Source organism: Malania oleifera, chromosome 8 (genome assembly GCF_029873635.1).
Source record: "Malania oleifera isolate guangnan ecotype guangnan chromosome 8, ASM2987363v1, whole genome shotgun sequence".
NCBI lineage: Eukaryota > Viridiplantae > Streptophyta > Magnoliopsida > Santalales > Ximeniaceae > Malania > Malania oleifera.
The window spans coordinates 12341137-12365229 of NC_080424.1; the positions used below are offsets into that span (position 1 = coordinate 12341137).

Genomic DNA, 24093 nt, shown 5'->3' on the forward strand with positions numbered 1-24093 from the left:
GGATTGTGATGAAGACAAGTCTAACCTCACGCAATTCAAACTCCCGCAGCAAGTTTGGTCAAAGGTCAACCAAACTAAAAGTGAGGGCGTTCATGTCTGCAGAGGTTAGATGAGTTGAGCTAAATGAACAAGGATTCTCAAGTCTTGATGAAGATAATATTATGGCAGCTAAGCGGGCGACTGTATCTAAACAAAATGGAGAAATGGAGGTCAGTTTGGCTAACTAATTTCTAATTAAGCAACTTTTTGTGCCAAGATACATGGGCCAAATATAAAAGCAGCACATCAAATTTGCTCCGCACCAATGCTTATTTCCTAAAGTAGATGCACATCCTAACAACTATAAATAAGGTGATACATATTGGAATTAAAGCACACATGTGAGAGAATGGTATATACTCTTGCTTGTCTTCCCAAGCCTTTTTGTCAAGCCATTAGAGAACTGTTGCAAAGCATGTTCTCCTCCCCATTTTGAAAGATTCTAGCAAGGACCTTATACTACCAAGTTTATTGACCTACCCAAGCTGCTAGACTCGAGTATTGCATCATCAATTGACATCCTATGTGAGAAACCTAACAATGAAAGTCCCTGGAACTAATAGATCTCCAAGTGAACCCAATTCATAGCGTGACATGCTTACATGGCTAAGAAATCAATTAACATGAAGATGCCCAACCTCAATTGGGTTGTGCAATGAGCTAGATGTTTTGAAATGTGAGTTAATACTTGTAAAGCTAGGGGTATGATTGGTTCCATTATGTTTAGTTTCATCCAAAATTGACAATTGAACTAAAGATAGAAGCTTTTGGGCAATAAAACCTCCACCAAATGCCTCATGGACTTTTAAGGAAGATTTTAAAGATAAAGGGATGATGTTTATAAATGCCTCAAGCCCAAATTGGAAATGGGAGGAAGGCCTATTTCTTTTATGATAGTTGCATCCCCAGAGTCCATTTGTTAGCAAGTTTGGTACAAGTAATGTACTGATTTGTCCTTTCTCTGAAAGCTACGACTTAAGACGTTAACAAAGATCAGAGTTGGAATTAGTCATTGAGGAATCCTAGAGTAGTTAGTGTTATTGAGCAGACTAGAGGACTTCCTGATATTAATGTTGAAGATAAAGTTCAACAGATTGCAACTTCTTCAAAAGTTTATTCTTTCTCCTTGGCTTAGAATCAAATCAAGGCATCCTATCCTAAGGTTCCTTGGTGGTCCAGAATTTGGTTTAAAACAAATATTCCAAGGCATGGAGTCATTTTTTGGCTAGCCACAAAGAACAAACTTGCTACTTTGGATATAGTTTTTGGCTAGGGGACTGGGGTGAACAACAAGAAGAATTTTCCGCTTTGCATTCATGGAGATGGGTGCAGAGATCATCCATTTTTTTAATATTCTAAGACTATTCTTTTTCTTCACTAAAATCTTCTCTAGATGGGATGAGAGTTCTTGTGGCTTACTAACCTCAGGAAAGGAAGGAATGCTGGCAAAGCAAAACTAATTTGGCTACCCTTGTCTATCATATATGGAAAACCATATAGAGTTGCTTATTCAAGAATGAAATGATTAAAACTTAAGGTTACCCTTTAGAAAATGTGTTTGAAAGTTTGGTGAAGATGTTATGGAACTAATATTGGTGGTTGGCAGAAGTTGTTCTTGTTGTTAGGTTTGTTCTCGTGGTTTGTTGTTTCGCTTATAGGCTTTGGCCTTTGAACAAAATTTCTACTTTGGATATAGTTTTTGGCTGGGAGAGAACAAAAGAAGAATTTTTTGCTTTGCATTTGTGGAGATGGGAGTAGAGATCATCTATTTTTTGAATATTCATTTTCAAGAACAATATATTCTTGACTATTTCTTTTTGCTTCATAAAATCTTCTCTAGATGGAATGGGAGTTGTTGTGGCTTACTAACCTGGGGAAAAGAAGGAATGTTGGTAAAGCAAAACTAATTTGGCTACCCTTGTCTAGCATATATGGAAAATTGGAAGTAGTTGCTTATTCATGAATGAAATGGTTACAACTTAAGGTTACTATTTAGAAAGTGTGTTTTAAAGTTTAGTGAAGATGCTATGGAACTAATATTGGTAGTTAGTGCAAGTTGTACTTCTTGTTAAGTTTGTTCTTGTGATTTGTTGTTTTTCTTATAGTCTTTGGGCCTTTGAACTCTTTGTATCCTCCTGTTAAGATCAAATATTCTTCTTGCATTTTTATTTAAAAAAAAAAAAAAAACAAATTCAAATATAAACATCTATTTGAAATCTAAAATATTCAGATTTTGTTTTGGTTTTTTGAATTTGGTAATTATTGTTCACCTCTACTCACAACATACTAAGACTTGATACATCGTAAAAGTGTCATTGCCAAAGAACTCTAGATAATGTCAAATCAAGAAGTATGATGGGGTGAAGGACATAACCAACAATGTGAAAAGTTTAGAATCTACATGATTTTGCATGTGAGCACATACACCATAATCACATTGTTCTAGTGTTTGAACTTGTCACTAAGCTTGATTAATAGTTTTGATCACTTATCTGAGTTATCAAGACTTGCTTTGATAGCAATAAGAAAGCAAGGAAATGAATGTAGATTTAAGATCACAAGGCAAAGTATGAATTTCTATGACTATGCAAAAAGTTATGTCATAACATATGGTTTGGAGATCTAACTCTAAACAAATGGCAAAAAATTGTGGAAATAGGCTTTCATATACCTCTAAATTCAATGGAGTTGCCTTAACTTTTTATTTAACCTCGATATGGATATGGTTTGGTCACCTAATTAATGACTAATTTATGAAATCCTTGACTTGAGGCATAAAATATGTAGGGTTGGTCTACTATAAGAAGGAAAGGGTATTAGAGGCTCCTCGACACTATTTCCATTAACTATATTTAATTAACTTATTTTAAAGTTAACCAATGATGATCTTCAATTACTCAGCTGCTTTATAATCAACCTTTATTTGGAACATTGAATACCTTCCTTTAATGCATTTGTATCTCTCACAATAATATAATTAGATACATAAAGGTTCTCTCACATTATGAAATACTAAAAAAAAGTGCTAGTTTGCCCTCTTTAAATTGTCGTCCTTGAATTAATTCAAAAAATTATGTGTTGCCAAAAAGATGGTTAACAAGAATGAAAATCTCATTCAAAAGGGCAACATACAAGACATCAAGTTCAAAATGGAAACATTACTTTTGAAAACATCTTCTAAGATTTCTCCATTACTCTGAATGAATCCCTAGAAGTGTGTAAAATCCCCTTTTAAAAAAGGTTTAACCAAATTTAGTCTCTGCCACAACACACTCCAATGATCTTTTTTTTTTGGGTGGGGGGAAGAAAATTAATGAACAAGATGAATTAAAGACAAGTAGGGCAATCATAGGATAAAAATAGAAAGAAACATCTAAGTGAATCTATAAGCAATGACCCTAGATCATAAATTGCTAAACAAAATGCACATAACTAATAAATTGAATTAAAGGAAATTAACAACTCAAATGTTTCCAAAGAAACCAATATTATAGAGCAAAATCATAAGTTAGTGCCTATACTATTAAATAGAATCTATTTTAATCCCTAAATGTGTGTGTGTGTGTGTGTGAGAGAGAGAGAGAGAGAGAGACATACGTTGGTTCCTATACTATTAAATAGAATCTATTTTAGTCCCTAAATGAGAGAGAGTAGTTGTAAAGGCTTCTCATTATAGCGGTAAAGGCTTCTCCTTAATAATTCAAGCAATTATATACATACATGTGTGCGCATGCACATGCATATCATCTTTTTTGTAACAATATTCAAAGACCCAACTAATCTATAGGTAAAGGGACCTTCTTAATTCCCACTTTACAGTTTATGAACTATAGCGCCCCTTACCCGGTGGGGCCCGGAGTGATATTCTACTTGCGTATATCTCTAATACCATAACTATACCGACTCGTACCCAAAACAGGATACCAGGACACCTATCCATAACTCATATTAAATAACATAGCGGAAGCATAAATATATAAACCCCAAACACAATACCAGAGTTCTAATATATCATAATTACATACATGTCTCCTCATAACTACAATACATCCGATAATACACAAAATATATTCATGTCTCACTAATACTTACTCTGAACTACAGTATTTAAGCCCTATCTTGAAACTCTCTAGAATTGGTTTCTTGGATTTCCTAGAATGTTAAAGTTATTGGAGTGAGACACTTCTTAGTAAGACGGAATAAATTATCATTAGTGTTTGGTAACATAAGTTTTAGTTTATCATAAACATATCTTATAAATAATTAATTTTAACTGATAAATCATGTAAATTTGTATTCATATATATATATATGTTTGGAAAATACATACTTTTCAACATAAGCATACTTTATCGTAATAAGTTTCTCTGTATATGTAAATCATCTGTTATATCTATACATAAAAGAATTTTCCCCTAAATGAGCAATCATATAATTGGTCTATTAGGGTTCTTATACCATATAATACTGTTCATATATAATAAAACTGTAACTTGATCTCATTTTCATAAAACCTATCATATTCATAATCTGTATAATTCTTTTCTTATCATAAATCTATCTGAATACTATCATATCATAAAACTAGCTTAATACTGTCATATCATAAATCTGTCTGAGTACTTTCATATTATAAATCTGCCTTAATACTGTCATATCATGATTCCATAATATTATAACATTTTTAGAAATCATTATAAAATCACACTTGTTTTGTATCATCATAAAATATTCTAACAGGTTTATTTATGCGCTAACATATTCATTACTCATGCCACACAATTTGAGTGATAATTTATACTGGTCTACTAGTTATTATTGTAAGCAAACTCCACCAGTGGCAGATACTAAATCCAATTCCCTCCAAAATCCAGTACACAAGCTCGCAGCATATCTTCCAGTATCTGAATTGTTCTCTCTGACTGTCCATCAGTTTAGGGATGAAATGTTGTGCTAAATGTTAGCTAAGATCCCAAAGCTCTCTGTAAACTCTTCTAGAACTGGGACATGAAATGTGGGTCTTGATTTGATACGATGGACACTGTCACGCCCTGAAGTCTAACTATCTCCTGAATATACAACTCTGTCAACCTATTCATGGAGTAGTTAACTCTGATCGGAAAAAAAATGGGCAGTCTTCGTCAAACAATCAACTACTAGCCAAATGACGTTTTTCCCTTGGAGTGCTGGTGGCAATCTTGTGACGAAATTCATGGAGATATGCTCCCACTTTCATTCGGGAATGTGAAGTGGTTGCAATAGTCCTGTCGATCTCTGATGTTCAGTTTTCACTTGCTGGCATGTCAATCATTGCTCTACGTATCGAGCAATTTTTCTCTTCATATTATTCCACCATAAATATTCTCACAGATCCCTATACATCTTAGTGCTTCCTTTGATGCACTGTATAAAGGGAACGATAAACCTCTTCTAAAATAGTTCTTTTAATTTCAACATCATCAGGTACACATAGTCTGGTACGGAGCCTCAAAACTCCATTATGTGAAATATTAAAATATGTCTCCAGTCCACTCCGCACTTCATCCATAATCTTTACTAACTCTGTATCTTTCATCTAAGCAGTCTTAATCATCTCCAGTAAAGTTAGTTGAATTACCAAACTAGCAATGAGTGCTTGATGATTTCCCTCCACGAATTGTTGGTAGTACCCTGCCAAACCCAAGAAACTCCTGACCTGCTTAACATTCTTTGGTCTCACCCAATCCACTACCACTTCTATCTTACTCGAGTCTACGGAAATTCCATCCCCGGATGTCACATGTCCAACGAATGTAATTTTCTTTAGCCAAAATTCACATTTCTTGAATTTAGCATGAAGTTTCTTTTCCCGTAGCACCTGAGTACCAACCTCAAATGATTTTTGTGCTCCTCAAGATTCTTTGAATAGATCAGAATATCATCAATAAATATCACCACAAACTAATCTAAATACTCATGGAAAATCTTGTTCATCAGGTTCATAAATGTTGCAGGAGCATTAGTCAGTCCGAAAGGTATAACCAAGAACTTATAGTGGTCATACCTAGTTCGGAAAGCCATCTTTGGAACATCCTCTGCTTTGATTTTCACCTGATGATACCATGATCGAAGATCAATCTTAGAATAAACTTGTGTTCCCTGAAGTTAGTCAAACAAATTATTTATACGAGGAAGTGGATACTTGTTTTTAACTGTCACTTTATTTATCTCCCGATAATCGATACACATCATCATCGACCCATCTTTTTAACAAACATAACCGGTACTCCCCAAGGTGACACACTAGATATGATAAATCCCTTGTCTGGTAATTTCTGTAACTACTCCTTTAATTCTTTCAATTCTGCTGTAGTCATTCTGTAAGGAGCCTTAGAAATTGGTGTCGTCCTTAGGAGTAAGTCAGTGGCAAACTCTACCTCACGATCAGGAGACAGCCCAGGAAAATCCTCTAGGAATACATCAGAGAATTCCCTCACTACTGGGATATTTTTAAACTTTAATTCTCCTTCGAGTGCATCTTTCACACAAGTTAGGTACCCCTGGCATCCCTCCAGTAGTAGCCTTTTTGCCTGCATTGCTGACAATATCTGTGGTGAGGAACGCACACACGACCCAATAAACCTATATTCCTACTCCCTAAGAGGTCTGAACACTGCTTCTTTCTATAATTATCAATACTAGCATAATTGGCAACTAGCCAGTCCATTCCCAAAATCACATCAAACTCGTGCATGTCAAATACTACTAGATTTGCTGGTAGTATTCTTCCCTGAATATTCACTGGATAGCCCTTAAGCACCTTTCTACATACCACTACTATTCCTGTCTGTGTGACCATAGATAATTAGGCGCCTAATAGCTGAATTTCTATCCCACATAATTTGATGTACCCCAGAGATATAAAAGAATGTGTTGTTCCATAATCAAACAACACAACAACTTTATTTGAAAATACAAAAATAGTACCTGTCGCCACATCTCTTGCATTCTTTACATCCTCTGGAGTAAGTGTATAAACCCGTGCCTGAGCGGTGTTCCTCTGCTGGCTACCTCGGGGTTCCTGGTTGTTTCCTTAGATTTGTCTAGGAACAGGCACATTAGTTGGCAGTGCACAACAATCTCGTGCCATGTAACTAGGTCTACCACACTGATAACAAACATTCATTCCAGCTTGGCATTCCCCCTCATGCCTCTTGTTACATCTAGGACAAGTAGGATATGACTGGTTACTCTGATACACTCGCCTCCCTATCTCCTATCTTTAGCCCCCACTATTACTGTTCCTCTTCCATGGACCCTGACTTGTACTTGCTTGAAATCTTGGAGGCGTAGGCCTTTTCCTCTTATTATGTACCCCCTACATTTATCTGTTATTTCTATCACCATTGCTTTATCCACCAATTTTGAAAAATTCTGAACCTGGAAAGTCACTACTTGCTCATAGATCCCCTATCTCGAGCCTTTCTCAAACCTCCTCGCCTTCTTCACCTCATTTGACACCATATACGGGGCAAAACGGGACATCTCAACAAATTTAGCTGCATACTGCTGGACTGTCAGGTGCCTTTGGGTTAAGCTCAGAAATTCCTCTGCTTTAGCATCCCTAGTGGTAGTGGGGAAGTACCGATCGAAGAAAATTTCTTTAAAATGATTCCAGGTCAGAGCTATGGGTTCTAGCCTCTATTCTTCTAATAGCCTCACTGATCTCCATCAGTGCTTAGCCTCCCTAATCATCTTAAAAGTGGCAAACAAAACTTTCTGTTCATCGGTGTAAGGAAGGACTACTAGTATTTCCTCAATCTCTTGGACCTAGTTTTTTGCAACAAATGGGTCAGCTCCTCCTGAGAAAGCTGGGGGATTCATACGGGTAAATTGTTCTATCATGCAACCTTGATCAGTTGGTGGGAAACTCTGTCCCTTGGAGTTCTGTGCAATCTCTACCATGACCTGCTAGGCTACACTACGCAGTACTTGATCAGAATCACGGCCACCCATGCTAGAAGTCCCCACATTGCTACTACCTCAAGTATTTACGTTGTTACCCCCAGGGTCCATCCTGAAAATATGATAAAGAATAATCTTAGAATTCTTTATCATAATACGACTGGTACATTCATCTAACTAAGAAACCATAAAATGCTTTCTATCCTCATACAACCAACCAACTTAACGTCCATGTTCCTAATTTAAGGTTCAATCTTACCGCTCAGAAACAAAAACCAACGATAGTTTGCCATAACTTTCCTGAAAGTGTCGTTTCAGGAAAATCACAGAAACCGTCACGGAATTCCTGCTTCTAGGCTGCGAGACAACCCCAAATTCCAATCTTAACCTCCAATAATGACTTATAAATTCTCGATCTACCCTTTTCCTACCCTCATCAAGATCCATTCCTATACTCTGGTATTGTTATCTGTTAAAGTCTACAGAACTTAACAACTTAGGCTTTGATACCACAACTCTAGCGCCCCATACCCAGTAGGACCCAGAGTGTTATTCTACCTACGTATATCTTTGATACCATAACTATACAGACCCATACCCAAAATGGGGTACCGAGACACCTATCCATAACTCATATTAAGCAACACAGTGGAAGCATAAATATATAAACCTCAAACACAATACCAGAGTTCTAATATATCATAATTACATACATATCTCCTCAGAACTACAATACGTCCCATGATACACAAATCATATTCATGTCTCACTAATACTTACTCTGAATTACAATATCTAAGCCTTGCCTTGGAGCTCTCTAGGCTTAGTTTCTTGGATTTCTTGAAATATTAAAGTTATTGGAGTGAGACACCTCTTAGTAAGATGGAATAGGTTATCATCAGTGTGTGGCAACATAAGTTTTAGTGTATCATAAACATATCCTGTTAATAATTAACTTTAACTGATAAATCATGTAAATCTGTACTCATATATATATGTTTGGAAAATATATACTTTTCAATATAAGCATACTTTATCGTAATAAGTTTCTCTGTATACGTAAATCATCTGTTATATTTATAAATAAAAGAATTTTCCCCTAAATGGGCAATCATATAACATCATGTAATAACCCCACATGATCGGGTTGTGCAACCTGAAGGTGGGATTTAGTAATGGCTGGCCTATCACATTAAGGCAAACATAACGCGTCTATAAGTACGATTGGCCTACTCAGTCTGGTCCAGACTGCCAGGGGGTACTTTACTCTTCTCTGGCTAAATCGACTATCCATACACCAACACTTCCTGAATAGTGTAGTGGCACTGACTATATCATATTAGGTACGGTACCGTGTTCTAAACATAATTAATCCATCAGGGTTCTTATACCATATAATACTATTCATATATAATAAAACTGTAACTTGATCTCATTTTCATAAAACCTGTCATATTCATAATATGTATAATTCTTGTCTTATCATAAATCTGGTTGAATACTGTCATATCATAAATCTGGCTAAATATTGTCATATCATGATTCCATAATATTTATAACATTTATAAAAATCATTATAAAATCATACTTGTTATGTATCATCATAAAATGTTCTAACATGTTTATTTATGCAATAACATATTCATTACTCATGCCACACAATTTGAGTGATAATTTATAATATAATAACCTTCTTAGGAAAATATATTTTCCTGAGAAATAAACGTATAGTCATCTCTAAGATTTACTCAAACCCCAAAATACCTGATTTTCCAAAAACATACATATAATAATAATTCACAATTTCCATTTCCATATGCCTGAATATTCAGAAAAACTTATATATATTATTCCTATAATCATGTACTACAATTTTATCGGTTAAATTTCCAAAACTAACTGACATAATCTATTCCTCTTATCTTATCCCTGGAGTGGAGCCTAAGATCCCCAAACGACGAATTTGTTCTCGTTAAATTGCTAAGGATCGATGTTAGGACCTTGAAATGGCATTCATCCTTCGATTTGGCTGAGTTCTGGGAGGAAATTTGAAGAGAGAGAGAGAGAGAGATTCTCGGACAAAACTATCAACGATTTCCCTAAAACCATCAACGGTTTGGTTTTTAACCAAACCACTTTTACTATCTTACCTTTATTGCTCTCGATAAGTCAAAACCGTCGACGGTTTTTCCTGAGCTCACCAAACCGATTTTTCCCCTTTCCTTTACTATTATTATTATTATTATTTTTCCAGATCTCTACATAAACACTATCAAATTATTTTATATAACAACTTTAATTGAATAAAATTAAAGTATAAGCCATTAATTGTACTAAATTAAAGTATACGGACTAAAATATGTTATATTTAATTATAGGACTAATTTATAATTTCAATATTTCATATAAAAAGAAATTTTTTATTTTTATCAGTTTTTATGTGGTTTTTTAAATTTCAAAATCAGGCAAGCCAAATAAACAAGTAGGAAGATTAACCTTTTTTTTTTTTTTTTAATTATTATTAATTGGCATTTTTGCAATTTTTTGGATTTTTATATGGCAAATAGAGGAATAATAACAACGGCCACCACAACAACACCAACAACTGTAGCCAATATTTAAACAAAAATGGAATTCTTTAGCTAATATATTTAAACAAAAAAATGAATTCATTTGGTTTCATCCAAACCTTTCTTATTTAACTAGCACATAATCCAATTAAAAAAATAAAAGATAAATTAAAATATCTCAAAGAAACCTAGGTAAGGAGGTAACTTGAGACCCCTCTCTACTAGGATTTCTCCAAGGGAGCTCCTCCACATAGATGCATTTACGCGCACCCTTGCTACCTTGCTACCTTAGAATGCTAGCATCCACCACCAATCCGCCAAAGAACTACTTGAAATGTGTTTGCATAATATCCTTTTTTGATTAGGTATGGTTTCAACTATTCCAAGAGTCTGGCAATTAGTTAACTGAAGACATATTTTACTCAAATGGTCATGTAGTGGATACACCAAGTTATCAAGAACTTTTGAATTTATTATAAACACCAAATACGATATCAAAGTTGTCTCCTTCTATTTGGTTTCATATCTATCATCATTCGTATTGAGGGGCTCTTATTTAGTCCAATTCAATTCTATCATTATTTATTTTTTATATTAAATGACTCTTCCTTGATTAGTCGAATGTTTACTTCCTTTTCCATAGCCGCCAATTGTGTATATGGCTCAAGGATCTTTCTCATTCCTCTCTTTCTTCCTAGCTTATTTTCTTTTTCTCTTCTTTGCATGCAACACAGGAGGCTTGCATCTACAACTATGGTATCTTTCCATCTAACACCCCCCCCCCCCCAAAAAAAAAAAAAGTTAATGCTTCTATAACAACCAATGGTTTGGAGTTCTTATCTAACCATGGTGATATCTACTAGCTCAATGTTGGAGTTACTATAACTCATGTTCTCTTTCTAATTGGTGATATCTACTAGCTCAATGTTAGAGTTACTATAAGTACTCATGTTCTCTCTCTCTCTCTCTCTCTCTCTCTCTCTCTCTCTTTATATTCATGCATGGATGGGCTCCAATACGTGTTGGGGTGCATGCATGGAGAGTAAGCTGATAGTAAATGTTGAGGATGAGAGGGATAATTAATGTGAAGATTTAACTCATAAAGGATGGGAAGGAGAATCACTAGATTTAGATTACTTTTTTTTTTTTTATGTCCAATTAAGAAAATTCTAGGTTTTTCTCTACTCTCTTAAATGTGCAATCTCTTCATATTCTCCTTATGTGTCTCAAGGATTTTTTTTTCTACATTTTTTGCCTTTCCTACCTCTTCCCCCAAAGCCTCATTATATAGAGCTAGGGTTAGAATAGTCTTGCCCTAATGCATGAGATCTTCTATTCTAAATTACAATTGAACAATATTCTCTCTACCAAATCACTTAAAAACTAGCTCAATGTGATTTACATCCATCATAGTTGTAAAACCTAGATTTGATCGACCAGTCTGACCTAATCACTTCACCAATCTGGGTGACTCTACTAACTCGGTTTTGTGACGAACCAAGGCTAATTCGAGCAGGCCTAGGCGACTCGAGGCAAACTGGTTGGACCCATTGAACTAGGCAAGTTGACCAAACTGTCATTTAATTGGGGAAAAAATGTAGCGATTTTGCATAAGGTGGGTGTTGAACCCACAACCTCGTGGTTTTGGAAGAGTTGTTATACCACTGAGCCAACAATTGGGATGTGCATAATTTCTCAACAAGTGTTATATATAAACAATTTATTCTTAACATGTGTCTACTATTTCATAAAATTTAAGAATGTTTCATAAAATATAAAATATAAAATTTTGTCTAAATTATTTCTAGTAATTAATTCTTCTATAACTAATTAAATTTAACTAATAAATATTTATGAGTCTAACCACATATTTATAATTTTATCTTTGATGATGAGGATGATGTTGGTGATGTTGATAATAATAATATTATTATTATCAATATCATTATTATTTTCTATGTATATATAATATGCTGACATCACCGGTTTGACCCATCGATCCAATCAATTCGACTGACCCAGTGGCTTCACCAGGTTGGCTATTAGTCTAGGCTTAAAAACCATGACTTCCATAACCATATGACCAAATTAGGTATCATGCAAAATAAATCTTGGCGAGCATCAGGATCCCACTTGGCCTTCTGTGCCTCAACTCTAGGCCAACCTTGAATATTTGCAATTATTGTGATGAATTTGTATACTTGAACTAGAATTACCTATATTTTCTCAAATCGAATCAAATTTTCCCTTTTAAGAAAATTAAAAGTGGTTCTTGTTACTTAAAAGTAAAAATTTTGAAGTTCAAAGTTAGTTCATACAAAAATTATGTGCTCACAACAACCCTAGTTTGTTCATTTCTTTGATTAGACTGCTACATGTTAGACGTGTAGAATTTTGTTTTTGGGTTAAGTCAAGACAATCAAATAAATAAATAAAAAAGAAGATTGTGCAAACTAAAGAGAAAAATAGTTGGACAACTACATATCATTTTCCCGCTTAAACCAACCCTAGGCACTGTCACAACCTTTTCAAAGAACGTTTATCCCGCAACATCTATAAAATAAAATAAAATAAAAACCGTTGTCTAGCAAAAGGATCTAGCAATCTCATGTACTTTGCTTTCCCCCTTGAATCACATGCATATTCTTTGATTGAATTTTCGAGCTATCTTTTGATCATTCACAAGGAACTTTCTTCTCACTTTATATGCCACATAAGATATACTAGTCGGCCGAAATGGACTGATACTAGCTTCCACCTTCACCTTAGGAAGAAGAACTATGAACTTTGCTATTAGGGAAATGACTAAGTCTTAGGGCAATCCCTTCATATAAGAGCATCTAGATCAAGTGCTAGGTGCTGAAAAGGACCATAGCCCTCCAGAGTGAGAATCAAATCCAGATCTCCGAGAGAGGCGTCTAGTCTCGGGTCCAGAGATCATAGCTCAACATGCCCTCTAATCAAGGTCAAGGACTCTCACTCCTTTGAAAATGACATGCAATTTCTAGTGACCTTATAATAACATAGTATCATATAATGTGAAAATGTAATTATTTGAAAAAACCAATAGATAAAATATAATGCCATTTGAGAAATGCAATTATTGAATGAGATATTTTCAACTCAATGAATAATGACATAATGTCGTAAAAAACGTAGTTGTTTACTAACATAATACCAAATCAATAGATGACCACATAATGTTGTTTGGTGTAAAAATTAAATTTTTGCTTAACCTAAAGTCAAATCAATGAATGATGACATAATGGATGTATTTAGAAAATTACATTGTTGAATGGCATAATGGTAATAGGTGACAATATATATAGTAAATTATAATTGTTGAGTGAGATAGTGTCAAATTAGTGAATCGAAATACAATGTTATATAGGAAACAAATTATTGGGTGATGATAATTTGGAAAATATGATTGTTGAGTGAAGTCCAACCTAGCTATGAGTAAATTGTGACCACATTTGAATTTACATGGGCGGCGCATCCGGGGGGAAGGTAGTTGCCCTGGGGGTTTGGTGTCGCACCAGGGAGTCTAAAGGGCTCGTTGGTGGCAGGAGTTCCCATGTCATAAAAAAAAGATGATGTCATGATGTTGTATGGTAAGAAAATCAATTATTAAATATTGAATGTCGTATCAACAATGGTGACATAATATAATATGAAAATAGATTCATTTGTTAAATGATATAATGCTAAACCAACCAATGACAATATAGAATAGCAAATGACGAAGAGTGGCACTAAATAAGCCAACTTGAATCTGAATGATGTGAGAATTTGAATCAGATCAATGAATGCGAGACAATACTGACTTTTTCATTGTGAATGATGAATCAACGAAACAATAATCTCCCAAGTTTGGAAGTGGTTTACCATATCAAATAAAAAAAAAATTGACAATGTTATAAGAGCTTATGCAAACTCCATAGATAGAAAAATTATTTGAAAAAAAAATTTTTTTTTTTTAAATCAACTCCCTAATTTATAACATGCAAAGGTGCATATTTAAGAGTAATCATTCAATCATGACTTTTGAGAGACAAATGTAATTTTTATCCTTCAGCCCCATGGCTAGTAGAAGGATAATTGATCCAAGATGACATTTGGATGTAAAGAGGTGGAGAGATAATTTAAAAAAATATTGACAGTACAAATGATGATGAGATCAAGTGTTAGTCTAAGAGAAGTTCAAGATATAGCTCAACGCACGTGGGAGAGGGGTCCATTTGAAAAACCTTGGGCATGTTCAACACAATCGGGGACCCAAGAAATAGCACAAAACTTGCAAATTGGTCAACTAGGAAATATCAATTACTATGACGAGGAATGATGTGTTCTTGTAAGGTGCAAGCATACAACTTGAGGTTTGGACTTTCTGTAAAAAAAAAAAAAATTGAGATTTGTACTTTACATTATGAACAATTAATCATCGATCATAATATATTTTTAAAACATGTAATGTAGGTTAAGCTTACAGTTGCAAATGAATGGAATATGGTAGACTTAGATGAACATATGCTAAGGATTCTTTTAAAATCAAGGATCACTAACAAGATTGCTATCTTTGGAATCTTCATATTTATTTATTAGCTGCAAGGTTAAAGCCTCCATTGATACATTATATTCTAATTTTTGCCAAGACCACACTTGGGTTTTTCAACCTTGCAAGCTCTATGATTTTTCAATTCTATTTTCTTATCCTCATTCAAACTTTGATTTGAGGAGTTGTTAATATATTGTATAGCAATAAACAAACCTTTTCAAGTACCACGATTGCAGTTGTGACCCATGTGATCTTTCAAATATGAGGCATGTTGTAGACCTAGGTAAATGTATAAGAAATAAAGGAACGCCCGGTTTAAAAACTAAATGATTTCACCTTCATCTTAGCATGTTTAAAATTTCTTAAAAAAGTAAACTGCAATAAAAAAAAAATTGGAATGAGCTTGTTTTTTGGTGACTAGCTTATAAAAGCTTTATCTAAGTTTGGATTTTTCTATGGGCTTTGCAATATTGGGTCACAATGGAGAAGCTCGTTTAATCTTTTTTGTTGTACACTCGAGTGACTCCATAATTCACATGTTTGACACTTTGAAATGATGTTTCTTAGTCGATGGAATTAGGAATCAAATTCTAATAGTTAATATGTTGAAATCATCATTCTTGTTGAATGCTTTTTGCTTTAAAGTTTGATTTGGAGATCTTTGTGGGGAACAAGGCAAGGACAATGCCACCAAAAATGTTTTGGTTCATGCTTTCACAAATCAACCAAGTTCAAGGTTTTTAGAGTAGGTGTTATTTTTGGCAAAAGGGTGGGGAAATTGGGATTGTGACACTACTCAATAGAGGAGAGGAATGGGGAGTGGAGGGGGTTGATGGGATGCCTAGAAATGGCAATGGTATTTGTTGAGGATTTGTGTGCGAAGCTTGCCTTGTGGAATTGCCTTGATCGATTGATTCACCAACTATGCGGGTTTTGTATTTATTGTTATATTAGTTAGAAATTGGTATGTTCACTACTTTCACACTCAAAACATTATCGTATTTGTTGTTTCACTTCCTCAAATTCTCATGTTTCTAAATTGATGATATGAAAATGGATTCTTTTTGCTAGTTTGATGTTTCTTCTTCAAATTATGTTACACTTATAAAATATAAATATAGATAGTAAATTACAATTGTTTGGAACATCTTTAAAAAAATACTTATTGTAACATCCTCCTCCATTGCCACTAACGCCTCCTCCATCATCGCAACATCCTCCTCTTCCTTCTCCTTCTCCTTCTCCACCACCATTAATCCCCTAGTCACAAGATTTGTTTGTGTTTTTTTTTTTTTTTTTTTTTTTCCCCATAGAAATTACATTTGCCCTCATCCTCATCCTCTGATGATATTGCCTCCTCTTCCTTCTCCTCCTCTACCCCAATTTATACTTTTGACTCTTTTTATTTTAAGTTTATAGAAACCAAATTTGGCAATTAATTATATATTGTTTATAAAAACAAAAATTGGAAATTAGTTATTCAATTATTACATAATTTTTTTTATTGAAAATATAAACATATAATTGATGTTAATTAACAAACTTAACAAATATTAACATTTTATGTTTAATTACTATGTTACATTTTTAATTAAAAATATTTTATTTACTCTAGTTACTTTGAAATGTTATAGAATTAAGTTTTCTACATGTAATCAAAGTTAATGTTAAAAATTAATATGAGAAATTTTAGTTAAAAATGTGTATTGATGTGTTAATTAGACAACATTTGCATTGTTAACTAATTTGTTAATTGAAAAGCATTAAAATGTCAAGTAACATTAATATAAATCAAATATGTTATTTTTAATATAATTAAATTGTTAATAAAAAATATGCTTATTAACAAATATAATTTTCATGTATATTAATTTTATGTTGAAAGTTAATTGCTGGTTCTACACTAGCATAACGAGAGAGATGAATTAGGTAATAAAAAATTTTGTTTGTTTTAATATTCTTAAACTAAACTGAAACAAGAATGGATGATGGCAAAAATATGCAAATACTCAATCAACCAAATCACAAGTAAAAGAAGCAAAATTATGAAAATAATTAATCAAACCTCAAACAAGAAAAGCACACCCAAATTTTATAGTGGTATGATTAATCGTGACGTACATCCACTTTCCAAACTAGCTTAAGATTTTACTATAATCAATTGATCAGTCACAACAGTGCAAATCATAGTAGAAATGAACAACTTGTCCTTACAAAATACTTTTCTTTTTAACTAAAAAGCCATGTGCTATCAAGCACTTTAAGGAACCTGTTTTTCTTTCAAGTGACCTACCCACTCAGTACAAATTTGAAGGAATTTCTTGTGAAATGTAGTGAATTTAGAGAGATTTATAGGCACTCTCGGCCTATAAGAGATTGAGTACGATATAAAATAACGTAGTAAACTTATTTATTAGAGAACAAAAGATCTGAATAATGATCTCTTAGTGAATATTAGAAATGTCGAGCATTTTCACGTTTGAGTTATTGCGACAATATATTCTCTCTCTCATTTTTTCTTTAATGCACTTTACGCACAAACTAATTGTATATCTAGAAAATGTAGAAAGCTTTCGTTTTAACAATGACAAGAATTAAATGTTCAACAAATAGAATCAATTACAATGCTCAAATTTGATTCATTAGGCTCATTTGCTTCAAGAAATTTGTTTCTAAGAACTCAAATTAGCTCCAATGATCATTTTAAGTTAGAGAAAAATTTGAGCTAGATTACATTATCAACTTACCCATGCTTTTGTTTAAATTAGCAAAATAATCCAAAATTAAGGAAATAATAGATCAAGAATTCAAATAATGAGTTGATTTGCTAGATCAAGCTAAATATATCATTGAAATTCTTCTAGAAACTCATTTAAAATAAACATTAGCCAAAGCATCTAGAAACCCATTTATTGATGCATTTAAAATGTGTTTGTCAAAGCATTTGTAAATGCATATGTTAGTTCAAGGTACATTCTTAAGTATTTCTTCAATGTTTTGAAAATCATCATAATATATAGTTTCAGTATTCTGCGCCTTTTTTATGATAGCAAAGCATTTGAAAATTTTAACCATTTAAAAAATTACTCCTTCTCAACTTAAGCTTATAAAGGAAATTGTATAGTTTTCCAAAGAACCGTTGACGATTTCTATATACCCTTCGATGGTTGCTTTGACGGTTTCAAACAAAAAAAAATTTCAAGAGAAAACCGTCGACGATTCTGTTGGTTGCTGAATTGCCGAGAATCATTACAGTTGAAGATTGATTGATATCTGATAGTCTGTGATAACCTAGGATTCTTTAGTTGTATCACTTGAATATTTGTTTGTATTTGATAGTTTAGAATCATCTTGATTTGGTATTTAAATACTTTTGAATTTGTAACAACTATACGTTGTACAAATCCTATATATAAGACATCTCCATATCAATGAAGTATTTAGCATTCTCTATATGGTATCAGAGCTCTTTCTCTAACAAGTTTTTTTTTTTTTTTTTTTTTTTGTTCTCTCATGGTTGTTGTTTCCTCTGAGTCCGTTATTGTTAACACTTTCAAGCTTCCTGGCAGTGGCAACACTCCTCTTGCTGCTATCAATGTTGGCTCCCAGCTTCCTCTGAAGCTGACCCCTTCCAACTTTCCTTCTTGGCGCGCCCAATTGACGTCATTGCTCATTGGCTATGACTTCCAGGTCTATCTTGATGGTACCACTGTCTGTCCATCACAAACCCTTTCTACCAGCACCTCCTTTTCCAATTCATCTTCTCCAAGTGCCTCCAATCCGTGTTTCTGGCATTGGCTCGGGCAAGATAAGCTGATCTTTCACACTATCCTTACATTTGTCTCCAAACCGGTTATGCTGCTTATTGCTGCTTCAATCACTGCTCATGATGCTTGGTTTAAGTTGCAACGTTTGTGTGCCAATTGTTCACGTACTCGTGTTATGCAACTTAAGGAGGAGTTTACTCTCATTCAGCTAAAGTCCCACTCGGTCTCGGAGTATCTCCATGCCATCAAGGTTTTAGTTGATGAACTTGTTGTGATTAACTCTCCCATATCAGCAAATGACATTACTCTATATGTCCTCAACAGTTTTGGTCTTGAATTCCATGAGGTTGCAATGCCTATTTGGGCACGTAAGACTTTTCTTACATTTGAGGAGCTTCATGATATGCTGGTTGGCCATGAAAGTTACATGAGACATGTTGACACTTCTAATTCCACCCTTGTTGCCACTGCTAATAGCACTCGGCGCTGCACTACTACATCCACATTCAACCGCAACCAACGTTCTAGCACTGGTTCCTATGGTCAGCGTCGGCCCAACTCTAGTCGCTATAATCGCAGGGAGGGGCCTAGTGAACCCTAGATCATTTGTCAGTTATGTGACAAAGTGGAACACTCAGCCAAGACTTGTTGCTTGGCTACAAGAGTGAAGTATGTACATTATGCCACTACCAATGGGTCCACCGACAAAAAGTGGCTCGTGGATTCTACTGTTTCTCACAATATCACCTCCTATCTTACCAATCTCTCTGTTCACTCAGAGTATGATGGCACAGATGAGGTCGTCATTGGCGATGGATCAAGTTTGTGAGTCACATATGTTGGCTCTATGACTCTTCCCTCTTCCTCGAAGCCTTTTACATTAATTAATACTCTTTATGTTCCTAATATTCACAGAATTTAATCTCTATTTATAATTTCACTTGTTCTAATAATGTCTATCCTAAGTTTCACCCATTTTATTTTTGTAGTGATCCTAAAAAAAAAATTAAATTAAATTAATAAATTATTAAATAAATATATTATTATTATTATTAATTTTATATTATAATATAATAATATATTAATATGACATAATATAATATTATAATATAATAATATATATATTATACACATTACTTACTCCTGAAGTTTAATGTTTTAAGAGATTTTAGATTTCAATTGGAAATCTCTCTCAGGCAGCGTCTCTCTCTCCGCTTTCTCCTCTGCCTCTCCTCCTCTCTTTCCTCTTTTTCTCGGCAAATATTCAGTTGATCGGAAAATGGAAGATATCATTGGGTTCCTATCTCCGCCACCGACATTCCTACTGGAGCGAATTTGTCGTAGGAGCGACGTAGGCACCACTCCTGGGGTAAGGTCTACTCCCTCTCTTTCCTCAATTTCTCCTTAAATCTTCAGCTAAATCGACGATCGGGTACCACCACGGGGTCCTAGTCTCGATCGTCGTCATTTTGGTTAGAGCAAATTTTCAATTTGGGGGGCCTAGGCACCAATCCAAAGAGAGGGTGAGATTTAGGGAATTAAGAAAATTGGTTATTTTTGGGAGTTTAATTGTTTATTTGGAATTTATTGGCCTATAAAATGTTAAAATAGTATTTTATTTAGGGTTGTTTGATTAAATTAGAGTTATTGAATCAAGGTTCGGGTGAGCGCCGTAGGCATCATTTTGGGGTCCCTGCTGGCGTAGTTTTTGGAAACTGGATAAGGGGAATAAATTAAGCCAATAGATTTGTAAATTTCACCAATTAAAATGGAAATTTTATGAGTATGTAAATGTATATGATTAGCATATGAGTTTTCAAATAAAAGCCAACCATTTGAATTGTGGTTTCTGAGCTTAGGGCTATAGTTATTATTTGTGAAAATGAAATGTGGAAAGAAATGAATTTTATGGATAATTGTGAAGGATATTAAATGTGTAGTTTCAGTAATCTGAACGATGAACATGGGTTGGCTTTTGTTATTTCAAATGATATAAATTATTAGTATTATTTGAAATGTGTGGCATGAGTAAAATGAAAATACTGAGTTGAGTTGTGATATATATATATATGTATGACATGTTGGAAATACTGAAATGTATTGGGATTATGTTGCATGTGTATTGTTAATCAAAGTAGGATATGAATGTTAAATTGCAATGTATGATTTGAGGACTCTAGTAGACCATAGTGAGGCACAGTACTGTTGCATGTGGTTTTGGTAGAGATTAGTGCACCCACCTGTCTTAGAAAGAGTGTGGAGACGGGATGGTCGATTGTGTTGTGTAGGGTAGAGATTCCCCCTGGATTTTAAACTAGTGTAGGAATGCCAATCTGACTTACAGACCGAAGAGGTTATTTTTTTATTTAACTCTGGTGGGCCAACCAGGGTTAAGTTCAGCTTTTGGGCCACACAACCCTTCATGGGGGGAAACATGAGAGTGATTATCCATCCAGTAGTGAGTTCTAAATGCATAATTATTTAATTTAACCAATAAATAATATGAGAACATAATATGTGAATGCAGAGTAGCATGAAATCAAAGTAATGCGAAATGTGAATGTGAAATGTGGATGATGTGAAATGCGGAAGTGAAATTCACGTGCATGAAATCAGAGAAATGTGAAATGTGAAAGTGAATTATATGATGTGAAATACCGAGAACATGAAAAGATGAGCAATACAGAGATGACGGATATAGAGTAAAGTAAGTAAATGTATTATATATTGGTGTATCATATTTATTTGGGGTGAAGTATACTCTCCACCCAAGGGCTTGCTAAGAAAGGCGAGTGCCCCGATTAGTATCCGATGTAGCCATACTGAGTTGTGTAACGTACTAAGGCAGAGGGAAACTACTTGTATGGGCGGGTAATCTTCCCTATTCTCGGGAACTTCTGCCAATAAATAGTTGTGTAAATGTGTGTGTATACTATGATAAATTATCCACCTAAGGGCTTACTGAGTAAGGTAAGTGCCCTTATATGCTTCAGTTGTAGCCATAGGTTGCATAAGGTATCAGAGCAGAGGTGTAGTGACCCGAAGAATAATAGTATTTAAATAATAATGATGGAGAGAAATGGAAACAGGAACAGAAGGAGGCAGTAGGTTTCGTCGACGAATACAAGGATTCGTTGATGAAGGTCTTCAGGACCTCGTTCGACAAGAAAATACCGAGAGAAGGATTTGGGCTACTCTGAATTTCGTCGACGAAGGGTAAGGTTTGTTGACAAATTTACTGAAGGACTCATCGACGAGGTGACGTGTCCCGTCGACAAATCTGACCCTATAAATAGTGAAAACTCAAATTTTTATTCAAATTTAGTGCTTCTCTCTCTCTCCTACGGCCCCTCTCTCTTCTCTCTTCGATTTCGGCCCCGTTAGTCACCGGATCGACGATCTGAAGCCACCACAACGTTCCTGGTGGAGTTCTCTTCAAGTTTGCCGGAGCGGATCGTTGATGAAATGAAGTTTGAATTCATCCCAAATTCAGGATAAGGTCTTTTAGTCAATTTTTAGTCTTCTGACAGTTATAGGAAATGATGTAGGCAAAGAAATATTGATATTCTATTCTGAAAAATGTTGTTTTCAGGATGTTATGTTGGAGGCCCTGCGGGTGTTAGGCCAGTAAACCATAGGGGCTTTCCAGTAGTCAGGTAAGGGAAATATGCTATGTTAGGTAGTACTAAAATGATTTTTAGTATGAAATATTTATTTTTACCAGTCTATTATTCACAGAAGGACATTATACAGTTTATTAATCATGAATATTATGTATTAAATTATTGTGTGGCTTGAGAATATGAAAATAGTAAGGGAGTATGTTTTACAGTTTTTAGTACCATGATTATACGAATTTCAGTTCATGATTATACGAATTTCAATACCATGATTTTATAGTTTTCAGTGTTATGATTATACAGTTATCAGTACCATGACGTACGAATTACAGTTCAGTTCAGAAATACAGTTGATACAGTTACAGTTTATTTAGTGTCATGGTTTATACAGTTATTTTAGAATCATGGTAAATCAGATAGTTGTATATAGAAATATATTATATAGTATCAGACCCTGTTGGACTATACAGTTACAGAGCATGGTACCGTAGTTACATATATCTCAGTTATGAGTGCAACCACCTATTTAGATAATACGTGGCAGTAGGTCAATCATATAGTTCCCTAGACGTGGACAAGCTCCCCATCAGATATAGGTTGAGAAGAGCATATCAGACCGAGGGAGTATAGTGATTTACACTGGTCTGCCAGCCAGTGTAGATCCCGCCTACGGGCTGCACAACCTTGTCATGAGGAGTTAAATCATGACACACAGTTATCCACAGGGAAAGTTTTCAGTTACTATTACGTGTATACAAATTTATAGAAACAGGGAATATACTTATGTACATTAGAAGTATTTTGAATAGTAACCTACAATACTATTATGTTAAGCAACATAGAAACGGTGGTGGATTTTATTACTTGTATTGTATTTACATATCCAGTTATACATGATTATATAGAAACAAATTTTCATAATATTGTAGCTCATTTGTCACACACTAGTAATAGCATATTTCGTCTTATTGAGCGTTGGCTCATCTTAGTGTTGAATCATTTTTCAGGTGATCCAAGTAGGCGAGCAGACCAGGCTCGCAGATAGAGGGGCTTTAGTATTGCCCTAACAATGAAGTGAGTATTGTAGGAATATTTTTGTATAACCCTAGCCAGTTGAGGGTGTTTTGGGAAAACTGATATATATGTGTATTTTGAGGATACATTCTAGCACTCTGGTATTGTATATAATTATATATGGATATGTTTATTTGATTTCTGCTTCTTTCTGCTTAGGTTAATGATTGGGTTTAATCCAGTATGGTATCAGAGCATGTTAAATGTTATAGTATAAAAAATAAAATAAAATAAAAAACCCCAGAAATAGAAGGTCGTTACAAGAGGGATGCTACTTGTATGGGCGGATAATCACTCCAATCCTTGGGAACTCTCATTGGTAAAATATTCTGCATGTGTGTGAGTAGGGACAGAGAATGGTTTCATAACTGTGATAAATTTGTAAATGATGATTATATATTTGTACACAAACCTCATGATAGCCACACACTGTTGTTAATCTATTCTAACTTACTGAGATGTGTCTCACCCGATATGAATTTCATCTTTTTAAGGACCTCTGCGTGATCGAGCTCAGTGAG

General features: G+C 34.4%; 1 long non-coding RNA gene across 1 annotated transcript; it reads left to right on the forward strand.

Moving 5' to 3' along the window:
• Positions 1-49: 49 nt before the first annotated feature.
• LOC131161734 (uncharacterized) lies at positions 50-23714 on the forward strand. Its single transcript, XR_009138611.1, has 2 exons — positions 50-209; positions 23506-23714. It is a non-coding gene; the product is annotated as an uncharacterized LOC131161734 (long non-coding RNA).
• Positions 23715-24093: the final 379 nt, after the last annotated feature.